We start from the raw sequence: 20,246 nt of genomic DNA on the forward strand, positions 1-20,246 counted from the left end.
CAAACTCAGGCATTGTTTGTGAGTGGCTTCCACCAGTTGTTTGTCGATTATCAGAGTCAATGGTCTCAGGTAGTGAGTATGCCAGACAGTGAATTGGAGTTTGCCAGGGCTCCTGCTTGCCTTAGCTTGGGTGACCAGCCACCCAGATCCCTAATGGGGCAAGGCTCTTTGTTGCCCCCCCCCCCCACTTCCACTTTCCTCCCTGCTTCACTCTAAAATATCTAAATTTTAAACTATCTTGCACCAGGTCTTGATTACTTTGGCCAGAACTTACTGTCATATTTGGATAGATGAGATTAACCCATGGAATGTTTTATACCCTCAATATCTTATCCATCTTTCAACAGACTGATAGTTCCTATAGATTAAGCTACAAAGCAAGTGTACTCAGAAGTGAATGTACTTAGGATTGCTTCCTTAAAAACATAATTTTAAGGATTACATATTGTAATCCTTAATTAGAATAATAACTTTGTAAAGTATACAGTCTGGGGTTCCCCCCCCTCCCCTCTTTACTTTCCCTTCTACATGGGTGCTGTTTCTCTTTTTCTCTTTCTCTCTTTTATTTACGTCACACCATGTTTAGTGCACATAAAATTATGCACTTTTTAACTTTCAATAAAGATGTCTGACAAAATAATAAAAAAGGGATTGCTTCTGTAAAAGCATGAAACCTTTGGTAGCAACATCAGACTTCATTTGTAAATCACACTTGAGTGAGACTTTGTTGTTGTTGTTGTTGTTGTTGTTGTAAATCCCAGGATAGTAGGCAGAACCAATTCAGAGTGGGAGGTAGGAGGGCTATTTGGCCTGGTTCTCCAGGCTCAAAGGGGCCTCAGATTTAGACACTTGTTAGTTAGTTGTTTTTTTACATTTGAGAAGCTTCATGACTTGTTTTTATGCACATTGGATCAAAATGTAAAACACACACTCAGCTTAGCGCTTCAGATTTAAACTACTAAGAGGTGGTTTGGAAGAATTCGTTGTTGTGGTTGCTAACTGATAGATTTTATCATATTAAAGAGTTTTAAATGTTCATAATAAAATGTTCATAATAAATGTTCATTAATAAAAATGTATCTGCTCTGAGGGCACAGACTTAGACTGTGATGATTGTGCCCTCTCAGACAAACTGATTATACAAACAAACCACTCGCTCTTTTACATGATGCCTTACATTAAAACAGTATTGCCATTTTTAATATTTATTATGGCTAGTGGCCTCAAAAGCTGGAAGTGGCCCAGCCTTTGCACCTGGGGCCAAATTACAGATGCAAAGGTTCACCATACCCACAGGTCTCTTTTTACGTTTCTTAATTTCCTGACCCAGATGTGAGACTGGGATCCCCACAGAAGCTTAGGTGTTTGGCTCCAAATGCTCTTTTTAGAACCACCACCCTACAGATGAAGTGCTAGCATTTTTTAAAAGAAGCCACTTTTGACAGGTGTACAAAACATCAAACAGATAATGATGGTGGTGATGATTGATTTTTTAAAAAATAAAATCTACTGGGTGATGTGTATTTTGGGGAGGAACTCATAGTCTATCCAAGACTCCATTGCCACAGTCCATCCCAAATACTTTATTAGGGATAAAATCAGACTATCACAATTGTTCTTGCAAGTATGGCTGCCAAAATTAGATCAGTGTTCATGGGAGAGCTGTAATATAGTTCATGTCAAAATGACATGCCTTCAGGCACCTTGCTGCTCTGGTTCAGCGAAGTATGTGATTTTCCAGATGGTTATACTGTGATATTTAGTTTTTATAGTGAACATGTGATTGGTTTCTATGTCTGTTTTATGGTTAGCTGTTAAACTGACCTGACCATTGCCAGAAGGTGCTATGTAGCTGCAGTAGTTAAAGCCTCTTTTATTAGCTCTCTTGATACCATGGGCAAACAGATCGAAGCTACCTGCTTGAATACAAACAGCATACCCATCCTTTGCTGATAAATTCATCACAACTTTTCCGTTATTGGCAACTCCTGCTGTTCCATGCTGAAATGACTGCTTTGCATAAACAACCTGTTGCATGATAATGGCAATTATTATTTGAAAAGCAGTCATGAAAAATTGAGTCCCCAAAGCATATCAACAGATCTCGCTAGATTTTTGAATACATCTAGGCTTAGGTCTCCTCCTCCTGCAGGGATGCAGAATTTCCTTTGGATGCATGCAATTTGTGAAGCAGCGTGAAGCTGAAAAGGCAGACGTTGTGCAAATCATTATATGAACCCATTTCCTACTACTGAGGAGTGATACATTTTAGGGCAAAGGGTGGAACAATGTTATCTTCTCCCTAGAGTTGAACATGTTTATAATCGAAACAGGACTTTTGTGCTTGCTTCCTGACTGACATATCTTCCTCCACCTTTTGGCCCTAAGACTGAATATTATTATGGTTTCAGATTCTTTGGCAATGACAGTTGACTTGAAATTTACTATAAACCTGTGGCCTCTTCTCCCACTGTACTCTTTTGTGACCTAAGGGCTGGAGTTAAATAGCACTTCACCTTGCCATCTCTCTCCAAGAAAGGTGATAGGGTTAATAGAGCAGAATAAATTCAAATGTGCCCTTGATAGTGTATTAAAAGGCTGGCTGGGATGCTCTGGCTTCTCCTACCTCTGACAAACAGCCAAACACAACCTTTTCTGGTACCTGCAAGGATTTGTGCACATCCCGTGGGATATTCCTTTGAAAAGCAGGCCATTCCACCCAAGCTATATGACAAATTGGTTTTGAAACTCCTTTCAGCCTTAAAAGGTGGCTTCTATGTAACACAGGGAGGAATCTGGCCTTTGCTTCTCTGTCATGAACAATCGGTATAGCTGAAAAATTAGTTTGGATAGGCTCTACTAATCTGAGGTCCGGGGAAAGCATGTTAGAGAACTGATCTAGTTTACTTCACAATCATCAGTTTCTCAAAAGCTGTCAGCTGAGTAATGTGTAAATGTTTTATGGGGAGATTCTGCCTAAAGCCATGGTGGTGGACCTAGTGACATTTGATTCCTCCTCTTTTACAAAGTACTTCTTTGCAGACTGGATAATTAACTTACGGAACTTGTTGCTGCGAAGGGTGGTGGAAGTTACTCAGGTTCAGCACTTTCATAAGACAAGCTGAGACCATTATTTCAGGCAATAGGTGCAAGGAAGCAGTGATACCTCCCCAGGGTCCCCTCTTACTTGCTTCATCCTTGCTGCTGCTGCTGCTACTGTTACCACTAACCAATCTCTCAACAAAGCTCTCTGCCTCTTCTGCCTCCCTCTGAGGAAGCCTTCTTGTTCTGAATTAGCTGGTTCAGGGGACACAGTGGATGCTTTTCACAACCAGAATGCCTCACTCTGAGGAAGGATGCCCGTGGCTCTTCCTCAGAGCAAGGCAATGAGAAGGGTGGGGGGGGGGAGAGAGACCATCAGTGTTTGGCTGGCTCCTGTGTGTGATCCAGTAAGGCTGCCCTTTAGGTGGAATTTTAAAATATCCTTAGGAGTAAGTGATCCAGTACACACAATCGTATCACAGCTTCTTGGAGCCATTGTGGCCCTTATAGCTTTTATGCACAGTGCTTAATTCCTATGGTCCTACACCAACTTACACGTTGGGGCTTTTAAAGCAGTAAGAACAGTGATATATTACATGGTCATAAGAACAAACCATGATTTCAGGTCAACTGTGCTCTACAGCCATTCAATGTAGCAATGCCAATGTATATTGTCTTTATTTTTAGAAAACAAAACAAAACACAAAACTCATGTCAGTGGGAATGGGATAAACATCCTTAGCAGTTATTAATTTGCTTTCTGGTGTGAAAACCATAAATACAATCTTGAATTAATGAATAACCCTTTCTCCATTACCACAGAAGAGTAACTAAAGAGTTCATTTTCTTATGGAGCTGCTTTAAAAACAACAACAACACAACATAATATTTAGATCCATATGGGAGGTTTGTTTCTACATGATAGCTTTGCAGGCAGGCATTGGCGATAGAAATTTTAGCCAATGCTGCAGTGTCAGGTTTGGACAACTAAGTATATGTATGTGGCTCTGGGTGGAAATGTACATTGTTATTCACATCAAAAGTCACATTCAGCTGTTTCAGTAGGGCCAACGTGAACCTTGTTGTGCGGATGAGGAGATGCATTCAGATCCGAATCAGCATAATCGAGACATTTTGGGACTGCTTCCATTTGGCCCCCTCTCTTTCCTGTTTGCTGCACGGCTCTGACTTCTTTTTATTCTGGCAGCCATTTTGGTATGGCCTGCCAGGTTAAAGATTCTTTTGTGGCATCCCTCTGGTTTTTTAGATTGGTTTTATCAGCTGCACCTGCCTCTGTTTTCACTTGCTGTTTATTTTGCTGCTGTTGTTTTATGTTGGATTTTATTGGATTTTTAAACTATTGTAAGCCACCCGTAGGATCGCAAATGCAGTGTAAGGGCAGGATATATATCTCTTGCCAATCTTTTTGTCCTATGGTGGTTTTATTGTTGCTGCTGCTATTGGTATTATTTTAATTTTATTGCAGGCCCCTTTTGAGCCATCAATCGTAAAAGCAGCAGGATATAAATTGAAATACGAAATAAATTAATTTGTCTATTCTTCTTTTTAGCCTGTGCAGTTTATGCATGATTTCCACATGTTTGGATGCTGTTGTGGGAAGCCAAGAATTAATAAACAGAATAGAGCAAATTTTCTAGAGAGGGGTCTCCATTAAAGGTGGCTATTATTATAGCATTTTGAAGATTGGAGAACCACTGAGAATTGCCGTATTCCAATTGAGCAAATTATTCTGCACATTCACAGCTCAGTGACTGAGAAAATAGCAACAGTGCTTTAATGGCAGTATCTGTGCTCTGATAGGATTACTTGCGGCCAGCTAACATGTAAGAATTGACATTTTAATAGTAAGATTATTGTTTGGGCAATTGTACATGGATTAGCCTCGTCAAACACCCACTGACAATAATAAAGAAATTATATAATTGTGTAGTAGGGCATTGGCATGTGCTATCTTGCATTGCAACCAGCATTCAGTTTTAGAATAATTGTTCATAATGTAGCCAGATAAAATGTTGCTGTAGCTGCTGAAAAAGATACATCCAGTTGCTTTTACTGATTATCAGTCTAATCGCTGGCGTCTACGATTTGCATCACATAATAACTAGTATTAACAAACTTTTTATCAGGGAGTTTTTTTGTCCATCTCCTAATCTCACATTCATGCTTTAGAAAAATTGGATTGTGAATTAATCTCTGAAACCATGAAGACAAATGAAGCATTATGCACGGGGATCAGATTATTAGGGCTGAGACAGGCTTCTAGAGACACCCATCCAATAATTAGAGTGTCTACCATGAAAAATGTAAAGAAAGCTGGTATAATCAAATTACTGTACTTCTACACACAATTGCCACAGGAAATAACTTCCGACTCCTCAGGTTGCATATCATGTTTCTTGTAAAATGTTTTTGTGGTCCATCTCTGTCCCAATGCATGCATTGCCTAGTCAGCATGGGAACAACTGAAAAGTACCCTCCTATAGCTGGCTCCACTTGTCTTGGCAACACATGGAAGCTCTGATCCAATGAGACACCCCTCTGCTCCTCTTCCTTTCCATGTGAGCACCATTCCCAGATCTAGTTGTTGTTGCTGGCATGGGACGAAATACAATATCAAGATGTCCCATGGGACTTCAGCCTCTGTACACTATAGAGAATATGTGGAGAACCGGCATGCATATTTATGGTATGATAAAGTTAAGATCAATAAGGCCTTTAAGAACCATATTGTCAGGAAAGCAGTATTTAATGTCTGGACAAAATACAAAGACTTATTGGAAAACAAAACTCCGAGGTGGCTGTCCCCTCTGGAAGCCAAGGCCCGAAAAAGACCCAATATGGAGGCCAAATGGCCAAAATATTGGGAAATATTAGAAAAAGACGGTGACAATTGGAAATTGCAGAGTTTGGAGAAAATGGAGGGTAAAGTGCGAGACTGGTTACATTACGCCCAGATTAAAGAAGTTTTTAAAAATGACAAAAAACTAGGGTTCCAGGTGGAGAAATTGAAGTTGGAGACAGAACTGTTAGAACCAAAGACTAAGGTACTATCAAGAATGTATAACTTGCTGTTAAAATGGAATACACAAGACGAACTGGTTAAATCTGCTATGATAAAGTGGGCACAGGATATTGGGCATAACATCATGTTTGAGGACTGGGAAAGGTTGTGGACCACTGGGCTGAACTTCACTGCATGTAATGCTTTGAAGGAAAATGTAATGAAAATGATATATAGATGGTACATGACCCCAGTTAAACTTGCCAAAATATACCATTTGTCTGATAATAAATGTTGGAAATGTAAAGAAAATGAAGGAACATTCTTTCACCTCTGGTGGACCTGCCCTAAAGTGAAGGCCTTCTGGGAAATGATATATAATGAGCTGAAAAAGGTATTTAAGTATACCTTCACCAAGAAACCAGAGGCCTTCCTCTTGGGTATTGTCGGCCAGAGGGTGTTAAAGAAGGACCGAACATTTTTTATGTATGCAACAACAGCAGCAAGGATACTCATTGCCAAGAATTGGAAGACTCAAGATCTACCCACACTGGAAGAATGGCAGATGCAGCTGATAGACTATATGCAACTGGCAGAGATGACCGGCAGAATCCGAGACCTGGGAGAAGAAAGGATGGAAGAAGATTGGAAGAAATTTAAAACTTATTTACAAAAATATTGTAATTTGATTGAATGTTAAGAAGGATGCTTGATCATAAATAATTGGCCACCACTAAACTAGATTGAAATTAGATGATAAGTGAGATTAAGGAAAAGACAAATCCTTTGGGAGAACTATCAGATTATATTTAAACGAGTGGATATAAGATTGCAAACAAGATGATAATTTGCTTGAAAAAAACTTTTTAACAATGTAAGTGGGAGCAGGAGACGTGAGGAAGTGCAAACAAGTTATGAAATTTTGTGTATGATATAAGCAATGTTGTTTGTTATTTATGCTTTTCTCTTATAAAAATTCTTAATAAATATTTTTTTAAAAAAAAAGAGAATATGTGGAGAACCACAGTTGTTTTCCCTATAGCTACTGCACATGTCTGTTGATAATGTATGAATTTTGCAAGTTGTTTGATGGTTTGGTTTAAAAAAATAAAAGGAGAATTTCCTGAATGCCTAGATTCAGATTTGGGGCAAATACTCTCTTGGTGAGAGAACCCAAGCAGAGATTTAAAATCACAAAACATGCAGCAAAGTAAAGCATGAAAATATAGGCTTTTAGATCTTTAAAATATCCCATTTTAATTTGCTTCCCAAGCTTCCTCTGACTTCCCTTTTAGCATAGAAAAGACTACACAGTTTGCTAAGTTAAAAATTGTTTACTTACAAACTCTTCAAAGGTCATATTTATAAGCAGTCAGAAAACGCAGGCAGCCAAATTACCAATTATTGCAAAAAATTGTAAAAATGTTTCTAAATTGTTGGTCTAAATTGTTGGTCTAGAAACACAAAAATGGCTTGTAAGCCATGCACGCAGCCTGAGCCTGGAGCAACCAGGTTCTAACCTCCATTACACGTGAAGTTCACATGGTAGATGAAGTGTTTCTAAATTACTTGTACAGAAACACAAAGATGGCAGGCTTAAGCCATGCAGCCATCTTGGCTTGGAGCAATCAGTCCAGATGTCCTTCCTGGTTCATTAAATGTTCCTGGTTCATTAAATCATTAAATTTTGGAAAAGAGAGAGAGAAGAAACAAAGTGACGACTTCCAAGATGAGGGGGCATGCTGCGTGACCTAGCTATGTCTAGGAAAACAGCTTACTCTATGGTCTTAACTCCTTCCTGCATGAACTAGAGCTAAGCATGCTGGTTATATGCTGATTTATCCCACAAATTATGCCTCTACATTGGTAAAATGTGTAAAGAAGAAGATTAGGGGAGGTCAGATCTTCCTGTGAACTAGGTCTTGGAGTCCACATAAGTCGTGAGCCTTTACTGTTCTTCTACTACAATTTTATATTTACAAAGCTTGTATTAATGTTTAGGGCATTCACCTCATTACTCATTTTGGCATAAGCTTCTTTGGGGGCAAGAGAGGGAAGCATTATGCTAAAGTAGCAGCTACTTTAGTCAGAAGTGGTTTTATAATTTTGTTCTAGTGTCACTTGTGGATGTTCTTGGACTGAGGCCAGGCCCTTTTATAAGACCCTAAGACTCCAGGGCTGAAAGTTCATTTGAGAACTTCCTTTCTTCTCATTGCACCCTGTGCCAATGTCATTTTGTCTGAGGGGGAAAAAATTCCTAGATTTGACAACAGCATTTAATACAGCAGCATACTAATATCATCAGCTGACAAACAAGGTCGCCATGACAACCAAGAATTTAATTCCGGTGAACAACCAAAAGAAGCCAAGTATCTTGCCCTTTTTGTTCATATTTTGACTGGCAGCATCAGCATCATATGTATTAATTTAAATTCTTTGAGTGCCATTCTTTGTCACCCAGCCACACACAAGAGGAAGAGACTTGTGTGAAACCAAAGCTTTATGGATAAGTTTTTTAAAAAGCATCTCAGTCCCCAGTCCCCCCCCCCCCACAAATGCCCAGTTAATACTGAGCATGCCTGGTGGAAGCAGAATGTTGGGTGACTGTTGAGCTGAAAATAGAATCCCCAAGAGAGGGAAGAATGGAGCGCAATATCCCGGAATGGGGCATTTTGTTCCAGGTCACAATTGTTTTCCCTGTTGGAACTAAAGTTCACTGCAAGAACAGAACATTGTCTTTTACTTTCTTTTTGTCTCTCAATAGCAATAGTATTTTTTGTGACAGAGAAATACAATAAATACGGAAATAATTCTTTAGTATACTTGAAAACCCATGTACCTTTTGGAATATTAAATTTTACCACAACGTTGTTCTGGAGGAGTATGTGGACTTGATAACAGAAATTATTTTTAAAGGCAATAGCCTTTTATATGGCTGGTTAGCAGAGCGCACATAAGGCTGTTTTATTGTAATAAACTATATTATAATGGCAAATAAATTATACTATAGTCACTGTGCTTTGTTTTGACATTTAGCAGATGTCGTCCTTCTAGAAAAGAATAATGGATGGAACAAATTTCCACTTAAATTGATGCAAAATTGATATAATCTAACTATTAACAATTTGTCAAAAAACCAAAACTATGAAATGCATTTTAAAGCTTGTCATAATATTTCTGTAACTAGGTTGATTACAGGGTAGGCATTGGGGACTTGAGGCACAAGTCAAATTTCATATAAATGATGTTTCATAAAATGTTTCTGCTCCTTTTAATGCAGTTGGGAATCATTAAGAATATATTTGTTCTTATTAAAAACTGCTTTCTGATGGTAATTCCAGTTCATTCCAAAAGCATAATTTACAGCTCTGAATATACTAAATTCACTACTTTTGGTTTGTAATGGAAAATTTACTTAGTGTTTTCATAGGGAAGGAACTTCCTTCTACCACCAGTGAAGATGAGCCAACACTACCTATTCCATCCTTCTTTCTTTTCCTACCTTCCTTCCTTCCTTCCTTCCTTCTTTCCTATATGCTCTTGAAAAACTAAAAACTCCTGTCCCACAGCAAGTATAAACATTTGTGAAATGTTTGATTGTTCTTTTCATTGCTTTTTCCTGACCAAACTTTCATCATATTCACGTCATTAGATCTGGCTCCATAGCATAATGATCACTGTAATCCATGCATTGGGAACCTCAAGGCTGGGTTACTGCAATGTGTTCTAAGTGGGGCTGCCCCTGGACCTGGTCTAGAAACTCTAGCCTGGTGCAGAATGTGGCAGCCAGACTGCTAGTGGGGGCACATGACTGACAGCATATGAGACTGTTGTTAAAACAAATGCACTGGCTGCCCATTTAGTACTGAGCCAAGTGCAAGGTCCTTGTGCTAATTCACAAAGCCCTGAACAAGTTTAACAATTTTAAATCTTAGGTCCAGGGTACCTTAGGGACCACCTAAACCCTTATATCCTAGTTTGACCACTGAGATCCTATGTAAGAGCATCCCAGTCACACACACACACCCCAAGTTAATGAGGCTCATTTGACATGGACATGAACCTAAGCCTAGTCCTGTGGAATGTTCTTATCAATAGAGATTCAGCTGGCATCCTCAATTTTAACCTTTAAACATTTGCTGAAAATGTTTCTGTGGCACCTGACTTATGCAGACAATTAAAGAAACATTTTCTGCTGATGATCCGTAATTTTAAATCCTCATGCGGTTTTAATTATGTATATATATAATTGTTGTACGCTGGTTAAAATTGTGGCATACACATATTTTTATAAATAAATAAGATAATTAAAATGTCACTCTGTTCACTGTGTCATCCCTGACAGGACATGCTCGTGTGTGTGACTGATCTAGAAACAGAAAAGAAGCAGCTAACAGAGAGAAGACAGCACTAAGGAAGTCAGGGGAGCCATGGGGCCAGTGAGAGAAGAGAGAGAAAATAGGCTGCATTTTTGCACAGTCGTTTTTTGAGGGGGAGGGGGGTGGATTTTACAACAGAACATTTGCTATTTCCTAAATCAAAACTGGAGAGAATTCAGTGCAGGTCCCCCTGCCACAAGCACAAGGAAATGCTGGTAGGGAAGGTGGAATCTCTTGCACTCAGCTGCTGCTCCATTGAGTAAGTGGAGCAAGTAGATTTCCAAAAGGTAAAGCAAAGGGAGTGCCAGACCCCCCCAAAGGTTTCTATGACGAGCTTTTACAAGCAACAGCCTTAACTTCTATTACTAGGGTTGCGTGCTTGTATCTGTTTAACGGATAGATGAATCCACTGAACGTGAGTAGACTGAATAAAGCACTGGCTGATCTGTCAGTACCAGTTCTAATCAGAAAGGCTGAGAGTGAAGAATAAATTTATTGTTTGAGGCTATCTAAGTCCTGGTGGTTTACTGTAGAAGACAATGAAAAAGAATAACTGAAAGATGCCATTTCTTTCTACCAATAAGTGATACTTTTGATTCTTTACATTATAAATTCCCAAATTTAATCTTGGATTTAAGCAATTTAACTGTCAGAGCAATCGTGACACCCTGATCAGAACTACTGGAGGGGATTTGGGTTAGATGGAGGTGTCCCTCTGCTGAGAAATGAAAGCAGGGAGAGGGACTCCACCACCACAGAGGGCTCCTTTGCATTTGCTAAAACATAGGCAGTCGAGTTACAGATAGGTAGCCGTGTTGGTCTGCCATAGTCAAAACAAAAAAAATTCCTTCCAGTAGCACCTTAAAGACCAACTAAGTCAGTTCTTGGTATGAGCTTTCGTGTGCATGCACACTTCTTCAGATATTTCGTGTGCACGCACACTTCTTCAGATACACACTTATCTGTGTATCTGAAGAAGTGTGCATGCACACTAAAGCTCATACCAAGAACTGACTTAATAGGCAGTCAAGAAACTCCTACCTGGGGTATCAGGAGCTGGAGTCAGTAGTAGGTCAGCAATAAAAACCACTAGTGTTAGTGAAGTTAACTCTTTACTCAAAGAAACCAAAACAGCACAGGCCTAGTGATCACAGCAACTGTTCCCAGTAAGGAACAGTATTACAATTTGTAATATATATTACAAATTAGAAAACATACATATTCACAACAAAAGAAAATACAAAAGAAAAAGAAAATACATCTAACCAAGGGGAAAAAAATTAGAGAATATTTTGTCTCTTTTCATATTTACAGTTATTTATACCTCTATAAAATGCTATTCACAATAAAGCAGTGAAATGAAAGATATCAGAAAAAAAGAAAAAAAGAACAAAGAAAGAATAAAGAAGTAAAAGAAAAAGATCATAGGTGAAAAATGTTAAAAGTAGATAAGTACTCACAATACATGGCCGTTTCCCATCTGTATTTATATTCAATTGTATAATTTCATCTTGTCCTTATTTACCTTAAATAGTTGTGTGTTTTTTTAAAAAAAAGACTTCCACCATTTACCTCACGCGTTTTTAATAATCCGTTCGTCAGAACCTCTGTTCTTCATATTTTCCCTTTGGATTTCCTTAATGTCTCACTTTGTATTTTTTATATTACGCACAAGATTATTCTAAACACAACCAGATTTTTGTAGTCGAGCCCTGGTTTTGTAAATAATCATTTAAGAACTCCCATTGCTTCATAACCATAGTTGAGTATTAGGTTTATGGGTTCAAATAGGCCATAACTTTATTGGTTACTGATGTGAGCGGTTTGGCTTAGGCATTGGGAGAAGCCAGGCTATATCTCGACAACCGCTATCTCCTAGGAGTCCGTCTAAGGGTAAACCACCAGTAGGGGGAGCCCTATGACTTACATCAAATAGGGGCACACCGATGGGTCACTGTTGTGGTCGTGGCATGGCCCTAGCCCATACTCAGGCATCAGACAGAACCCATACCCCTGGATCCCTTTAACAGGATTCTCTTAATGAGGAGGGGCAGGCAGAAGCTACAACCTCCCCTCCATCCAAGCAAAGGCTTACCCAATGTCTAACCTCACAAAGTTGTAATGATTGCTACAAGATAGGTGAAAACCAAATGGCTGGTGCCAATTTGCCTAGTGGAAAAATTACTACCCGGCCCCAACAATATGGTGGCCAACCTTTGTCCATAGCAAGGTCATATCATTACAAAGCATAAAAAAGAGGGTGGGCGGGTTGGGAGATCTGGCAAAGGGCGAGAGAGGATGGTTGTGCCATGGTTTAAATTCCCCACGGTCACGCCCCCTACTGGCACTGATTGGTCAGTGAGCCCAACCTTGGGTGAGGCTCTGCTCAATGCTGGTGACACAGCCAGGAATGTACAAGGGAGCATCAATCTCTACCCCCTGCCGGATCACTGCTGCAACGCCACCCACCTGCAAAGGTGAGCCAATTTCCCCAGCAGCCTAAGGCTTCATCACCTTGCCTCTTGTTGTCCAGCTCTCTTTATTTATCTGAATGTTCTGGGAGATGTGGGGGGAGGTGAGCTGGTTGCACATACACTTACTACAGGAATGGTGGTCTTGCAACCCTTCCTGACCACTGGGCATGCTAGGCTAATGGGCTGGGAGCACAAATATGGAGGACATACCCTGTAACATTTCTCTGATGAAAATAGGGACGTCCCATTGCATAATAATAATTTTACTATTTATTCCCCATACACATCTTATTGAGTTGCCCCAGCACTCTTGGCAGCTTCCAGCATATATTAAAAACGTAATGAAATGTTAGACATTTAAAAAAGCTTCCCTGTACAGGGTTGCCTTCAGGTGGCTCAGGGGTTGGATAACTCCATATCCTCCATTGTTTCTCCAATGAAAATAAGGACATCCTAAGGGAAAGTGGGACATTCTGGGATCAAATCAGAAAACTGGTATGGCTTTTTTAAATCAGGGACGTCCCTGGAAAATAGGGACACTTGGAGGGTCTGGACTCGCTAGATTCTTCAGCAGTCTGACACATCTCTGCCTCTTGACCCCACCCCCCTGCTTCAGCCTCTGATTCTGGACTGCTGTCTGCCACAACCTCTTCCTGCTCACTAAACCCTGTTACCTCTCCAGCTTCCAACACCTCCTCTTCCCAGTCTGCTCCCTCTTCTCCTTCTGACCACCACCAACCCCCAGGCTCTAAGCCTTCTTCCCCTGGGGGTTCCCTTCAGGGTTCTGCATTCTTCTGCATCTAGCCGGTCCATGACATGCAAAAATAGTTTTACGTTATTTCATATTTTCTTACAAAGGAATGTAGATTATGGGCCTCTGATAAGAAGGAGGAGACTGTGAACAGATACTTAAATCTACAGGATGGATTGTGTTTTGGCTCCACTGAATTGAAATTTCAGCCTTCCCGACATATGAAAAGTAAACAGTTATTTTCATGGAGGATGGTCAAGATATTAACTAAAACAAAAAAAAATTCCTTCCAGAAGCACCTTAAAGACCAACTAAGTCAGTTCTTGGTATGAGCTTTCGTGTGCATGCACACTTCTTCAGATACACACACGAAAGGGGAAATTGATGCCCCCTCGTGCATGCACACGAAAGCTCATACCAAGAACTGACTTAGTTGGTCTTTAAGGTGCTACTGGAAGGAATTTTTTTTGTTTTGACTATGGCAGACCAACACGGCTACCTATCTGTAACTGAAGATATTAACTGATATGCATGAAATTTCAGATATAGCTATACTGTATAATCCCTAGTGTAGTAAGATAAGACCTTTGGAGCAGGCATTTTTTTAAAAAAGTTTTTTTTTTATGAACTGCCCTAGTAGGGCAGTAATTGTTTCTTTTTGACCCCCCCCACCTCTATGATGGAACCCAAGGCGGACCGTCCCCAACCCCCCCCCCTTCCTACGCCCCGATGGTGGTTCTGGGGCTCTGGTTTGTGCCCTGCTGCATTCCTCATGCCAATTTAGGATTGCTCTGCTCATGCAGGATTGTGGCCTTGCTCTTTCTGTTCATACATTTCTGAAGGATGGGCTGTAGCTACAATTAATTAAAAGAGCCTATCAATTTCAGTTTACAGCATTCACCATGCTAGAATGCATAATTCTGCCTTGCAGATTAGGTTATGATGTACTGAATGCTAATAGGTAACCCTTAAAATAATATTTCCATCAGTTTGTTTTCATCTTCAGTATGTGTTGCTACATACCCATAGAATTAGGTCTCCACCCTCTTAATTTTCTTTCATATTTTATCATCATTCAATGTATTATTATTCCATTGCATTGATTATATTATCTCAGTAAAAGGATTTTAAAAGCCTGTAATTATAGTGCTATGTAGCCATAACACATTGATACTATTATTTTCAGAACATCCTTTTGTTGTTATATTTAATGCTCAAAATAATGCCAAATGATGAAATTCCAAAGCAATGCTGAAAATGACAAAATCGGGTCATTTTAATTATCCATTGTTGCCATATGATAGTGGGACTAGAATAACATTTTCCCCCTCAACAGGTGCATCTATTCTTTTAACTAAAATGGGTGCACACTTTTTTTGTGTGGTTCTATGTTGTATTGGAATAAAGATGAATCCACCAGGCTAATCTGCAAAGATTATTCAAGTGTTAAAAGAATATAATTTCAACAAGATTGGATATTTAGTGAAAAAGCACCATGCAACACGCAACTACTAACTGATAGCATTTCCAGACCATTTATCATAAAATGCATTACTGGTTTTGTCATTAAGACAAGATTTATATCCTCCAGTTAATTGCTTTCACTTATTATTTTAAAGGCCATATAGTATATAAATCATATTGTTTTAACTTTAAAAGTATACAGAGCCTCTGCATGTGCAGTAGAACTGATGAAGGACAAAATGTATTTTGTTTCATATTAGACTTAAGAATTCCACCAAAGGTTTCAAATAAGACTATGACCAGTGTGCCGTTAATATATATTTTTTAATCCACACCGTTGAAATCAATTTGCACCTTGAAGAGGAAGTATGGGATTAAATAACCATGAAGGTTGAATTACTTTGAAATACAATTTGGCTTAAAGTGCATGGCAAAGTACTGCAGATATCCTCTTATTGTAGCTGTCAGCACTATTTCAGGATTGCTCAACTTAGTCCGTACATCTTTGTGCTTGGCTCTGATGATGACTGCTGAAGCCCTATGACAGAGTGTTGTACTCCTTATACCTCCAAGGAGCTTCCTGGTGGCCTTTCTAGCATCTCAGGTAGGGATTCCAGGGTGAAGGATGGGTTATGGACAGTCAGTTTGATTCATAAGGGGTTCTAGCCACTCCTCCAAGAATTCATTGGCTTTGGGTACCAAACTGATGTCTAGAAACCTATTTCTGGTCCATGTCACTTTTGCATGTGTTTACCATGAGTCCTCCTGTTCTGTTTCTAAATTAATATGTGAAAAATATGCACACATGAAAATCTGCATATAAATATATATCAAAATGCACATTTCTAGACATACAATGTATTAATATGCACAATTAAAGCACACTTCAAAATGCCTTTTGAGCTGAGGATGGTGCTGGAATATTTGGGAAATACAAATTCCAGTCGATAACTAAGTTCCCATCTCTATATGCTAGTTTGTGAAATTCAATATTGGACTTCAGAAAGTTTGAATTCACAAAAGATTTCTAGTTTCTTCTTTTTAAAAAAAGTATTTTTCAAACAATGTTCTTATATATTTAAATCGTTTTCATTTTTTGCACATCTGAGATTACTTGACTCCCTGGACTTCCCCCCACCCCCACCCCCACCCCTGGTTTCCAATATTTATCTACTCTTTCTATTGCATCTACTTTTTCAAATTCATTTTATATCCTTTTTTAACTTTAGTATTATTACATTATAAGTGTTATAACAATCCTGCTAAGGTTTTTAAATATCTACAGTGATCTTTAAGGTACTCTATAAATTTTCCCCACTCTTTGCTAAATTTCTTTTCATCTTGGTGTCTGATGAAAGATTTCTAGTTTCAAGGTACATCAAAGACTCCACCTCATAGAAGTTTGTGTGCTCTTTGCCCATGGACTTGGCTTTCACCAACGTTTAAAACATTTGGGATTTCTGGTGCCTCCACTGCATAGCTCTCAAAAGTTGTTGTTTGTGGCCAGAGTCAAACAGTAGAACAGGTGCAAATTGGATACAGACATACAAGTCTGTTCAAATATATGCTTGAGTCCTCCCTAGAAGCCACTGACACTGACTGTTTCCTGCAACTTTCATGGAAACTCCTTAGGCCACACTGTGTCACCACTGCCATCTTTCTACATAGCTGTCACATAAAAAGTCCAGTACTCATATGTGCAATGTTTCAAAGGCCAGCAAAGAAAAGATGACTGTAATAGAATATGATGGTGATACACAACCTATGCCAGGGGGCAAGATGCTACAAGGAGGTAATATAAAATGATCTGGAGTTTGAATTAGGCCTGGGATGGGACAGATAGTGGCAACCAGGAGACAATTTGTAGCTGCTAGTGATTTACCATCCTTGCCCCATGATTTACCATCCTTGATACTGAAGCCCCAAGGTCAGTGTGCAAATGTTCCTAAAATTCTCATTTTTTTCATCTTTTAAAATTTCCCCTCTGCATTAGGTTGCAGGATCTTTGTATTTATTTGCTATCTTTTGTTTGAGTTATTGGGAAATTGCCTGTTTTCTGATGCTGGTGTTTTGGACCTCTTGGATAATGGAAGCTACTTTTTTAGAGTTTCCCCCTCTTCCTTTCCTAGTGGGGGATTTCAGCAGAGAGAGAGTGCTGTGGTGCCTTTCCTCCCCTGGGAGTTTTCTGCAGCTAATTTCCCAAAGTCTGCCTCCTGTTGGTCTGTTAATCTTAGCATGTGGTGGCAGTCTACCTTTAGGGAGTTTGTGTTCACCTGAGGACTCCTACTATCTACTATTCTGACACCCCACTTCCCACTCTATGGCACTCCCAATTACATTTCTGAACATGTATTTGTAACCAAGATTAGGTAAAATTCAGGGTGGGGGATTCCAAGTGGAGAAGTGACAGGTATGCAAAGGGTTAAAGACCCTTCACTCACTGCTTCTCCAATCCAAACTGTGTCCTCAAAAGCATCTGCCCTCATCACCTCCAAAGGTATCAGGGCAGGTGCGCAAAACATTTCCTTAGGCCCTCAGAGTCATGTCTCTGAATGATGTCAAAACACCAGATTACTGTCCTTGAAACATGACATTTAAGATGTCAGCAGAGGAACACATTGCCTTTAGAAGCCAAGACAATTTAGATGCTTCATGGATATTGCTGCCCACTTCCCCCGCCACCACTGCTAGAAATGCTGGTTGGTTTATCTTGCCTTCAACTTGTATTTGCATCCTCTTGCTTCGCTAGCGTTTGTCTGTATTTCTTAATGTGATTATTTATATGCTAGGAGCGCTGTCTACCCTGTTATCAGTGGTATAGTTTCTGGCCATGTATTTGTTCCCTGGAATTAGTTTTTCTTTTCTTTTCTCCCTGTAGTTTACTGCTAAACTTTGTTTTCGGGCGTTTTAAAACTATTTTATTTATCCCTAGCATTACATTTCTTTAATAAGTTTTTGCTATCGCACTGCAACATTTTCAAGAAAGATAACTGGAGTTAGGGATTTGGATGTTGGGTCACCAAGGAAGTTCACTAGACAACAGAATTATGCTAATCAGAAAGACGATTACTTCATTTTCTTTTTAACACATGATACTTTGCATATATGAATGACATTTTCTTCGATATTTCATCTTCTATGGTGTGAGGGTTATATAAATCTTCACATTATGCTACTCTCTTTCCTTTTTCATACTCCCAGCTATCTCAGGTCTGCTAAATGTCTCCCTCAAGCCAGTCTTGACAACTCTGCCATGTTCATTCCCCATTTTTCTTGGTGCATTCGGGGGGACAGGACCCACAGCTGTGGGAATCATCACTTGCTTTTTGCCTGACCTCTTGCTTAAGTTATGCAGGACTAGGAGAACAGGATATCAGGGATTCCATATTTCATGTTCAGGAAATTATGGGATCTTCAATATGAATGTTGAAGTAATCGCCACCACTGGCACATTCCATAGGAGAGGAAGTGTGGGAGTGGCCCCATTTTCATTAAGTGAGAGAAAATGAGCTGAGAGGGGAAGTGATCCCCCCCCCCCCCGGATTTATTCCATGAACCATGGAATGCCATAAGGGTAAAGTAGAGAACAAAGAGAGGCAATCTGACAATCTTGACTATTTAGAACCAAATTACATTTTTTGTTAATTGTGCGTAAGTAATTAATTATGTGTGGCTTTGAATGATTTAAGCTGCTGTTCTTGGGGGAAAGAGCAGGACTTTGGCACTTCTTCTGACTAGGTACCAGGCAGGAATGAAGAAGAGCAAAGATACAATATTCAATGCTTGTGAAACAGAGTATGAGTCTTGCCAAATAAAATAGAAGCATGTCAAAGATATATTCTCAGATTTTAAAACGTGGACCAGTGGACTTGCATGCAACAGAAAAGCAGGAGTTTGGGGTTTTTTATTTAAATTTTTAAAAATGGATTCTAAATGTTTTATTTGAGGAAAATGCAATACTAAATCCAACTTAATATCCATTAGCAATATAAAGAGAAAGATCAGAGCTTTCCACAGTTATCTGTGTGGATTTTCCTTTGAACATTCCCTTCACTCCCCAGTGAAATTTCCAGAGAGAAATGGGAAGTTGAGAAATGGGAAGTTGAGCAGTAAGTAAAATGAAGCATTGAATGATAAGGATGACTGGAACATATCACACTAAATGAAGAAGAGGAATCCTGAACTTATTCTGTTTTAGGGTAAATTCAGCAAAATACAAGCCGAGGGCTGCAAGTATGCATTTAGCTTTGTATGGAAAATATTATGTACTTTGAGTAAATCAGGCTTGGCTGAAAAAAGAAAAGAAAGTGGTGTGATAATCAAAGACGAGTGTGGTGTTTACAGAAGATGAAGAAAATAGTGTGGCACAGTACTGACAGTGGAAGGCTGCTCATGAGCCAATATTTATATTTCTGTTGTTTTCATGATATAACTTTAATTATGTATGGGTGTAAAATGCTAAACTCCTAAGTAAAGCCTCCCAGAAGTCTGATAGTTGATCAGTAGTGCCTGCATGGTGTCTACCTCACATCACATGAAATCAAAGTGCTTGTGTTCTTTGACTCCTGCCACCGAGGTTTGAGCTAGAGGTTAGCTAGAGATATCCCTGAGGTGACAGGGTTGTGCTCTGTTCCCAGGGCAGTTCTGCCAAAGAAACTGAGAGTTTCTTGCAGTAGTAGTCTGAAATCTTTTTGTTCTGCAATGTGTGCACATGCTGCTTTGTGTTGGCCTTTGATGTCATTTTCTTCTTTAAGTAAAAACTTAGAAGTAATCATTCCTGCCTCCTTGAGGCAACTTCCTCTGGAATCATTCAGACACATACACAGGCTGTTTCATTTTTCCATACAGCATTCTCTCCCTCCCCCACATCCTTTTTCTCTTCCAGCAGACAAGTACTACCCAATAAAAGCAATTTTTTCTTTCTTGGTTTTCCTTCAGTTCCAAAACACAGCATTCTTACAGATGAAATGTGAATTGCACATGCCGGAGAATGGAGTAGTATCTACATTGTATTGGGAAGCAGTTAATTTGGGGCTGATGTTCATTTCCCTTTTTTGTAGTCAGTTCTTCATAATGATGTACAAAATATACAGGTATCCTGTCAAGTGTGAATA

At 39.4% G+C, this 20,246-nt stretch overlaps 1 long non-coding RNA gene across 1 annotated transcript in view; it reads left to right on the forward strand.

Moving 5' to 3' along the window:
- LOC310845410 overlaps positions 1-20,246 on the forward strand; it is a 722,498-nt gene that overhangs the window by 301,992 nt on the left and 400,260 nt on the right. The gene's annotated exons all lie outside the window — the stretch shown is intronic.

Source organism: Podarcis gaigeae (assembly GCF_964106915.1).
Source record: "Podarcis gaigeae genome assembly, chromosome: 5".
Taxonomy (NCBI): Eukaryota; Metazoa; Chordata; class Lepidosauria; order Squamata; family Lacertidae; genus Podarcis; species Podarcis gaigeae.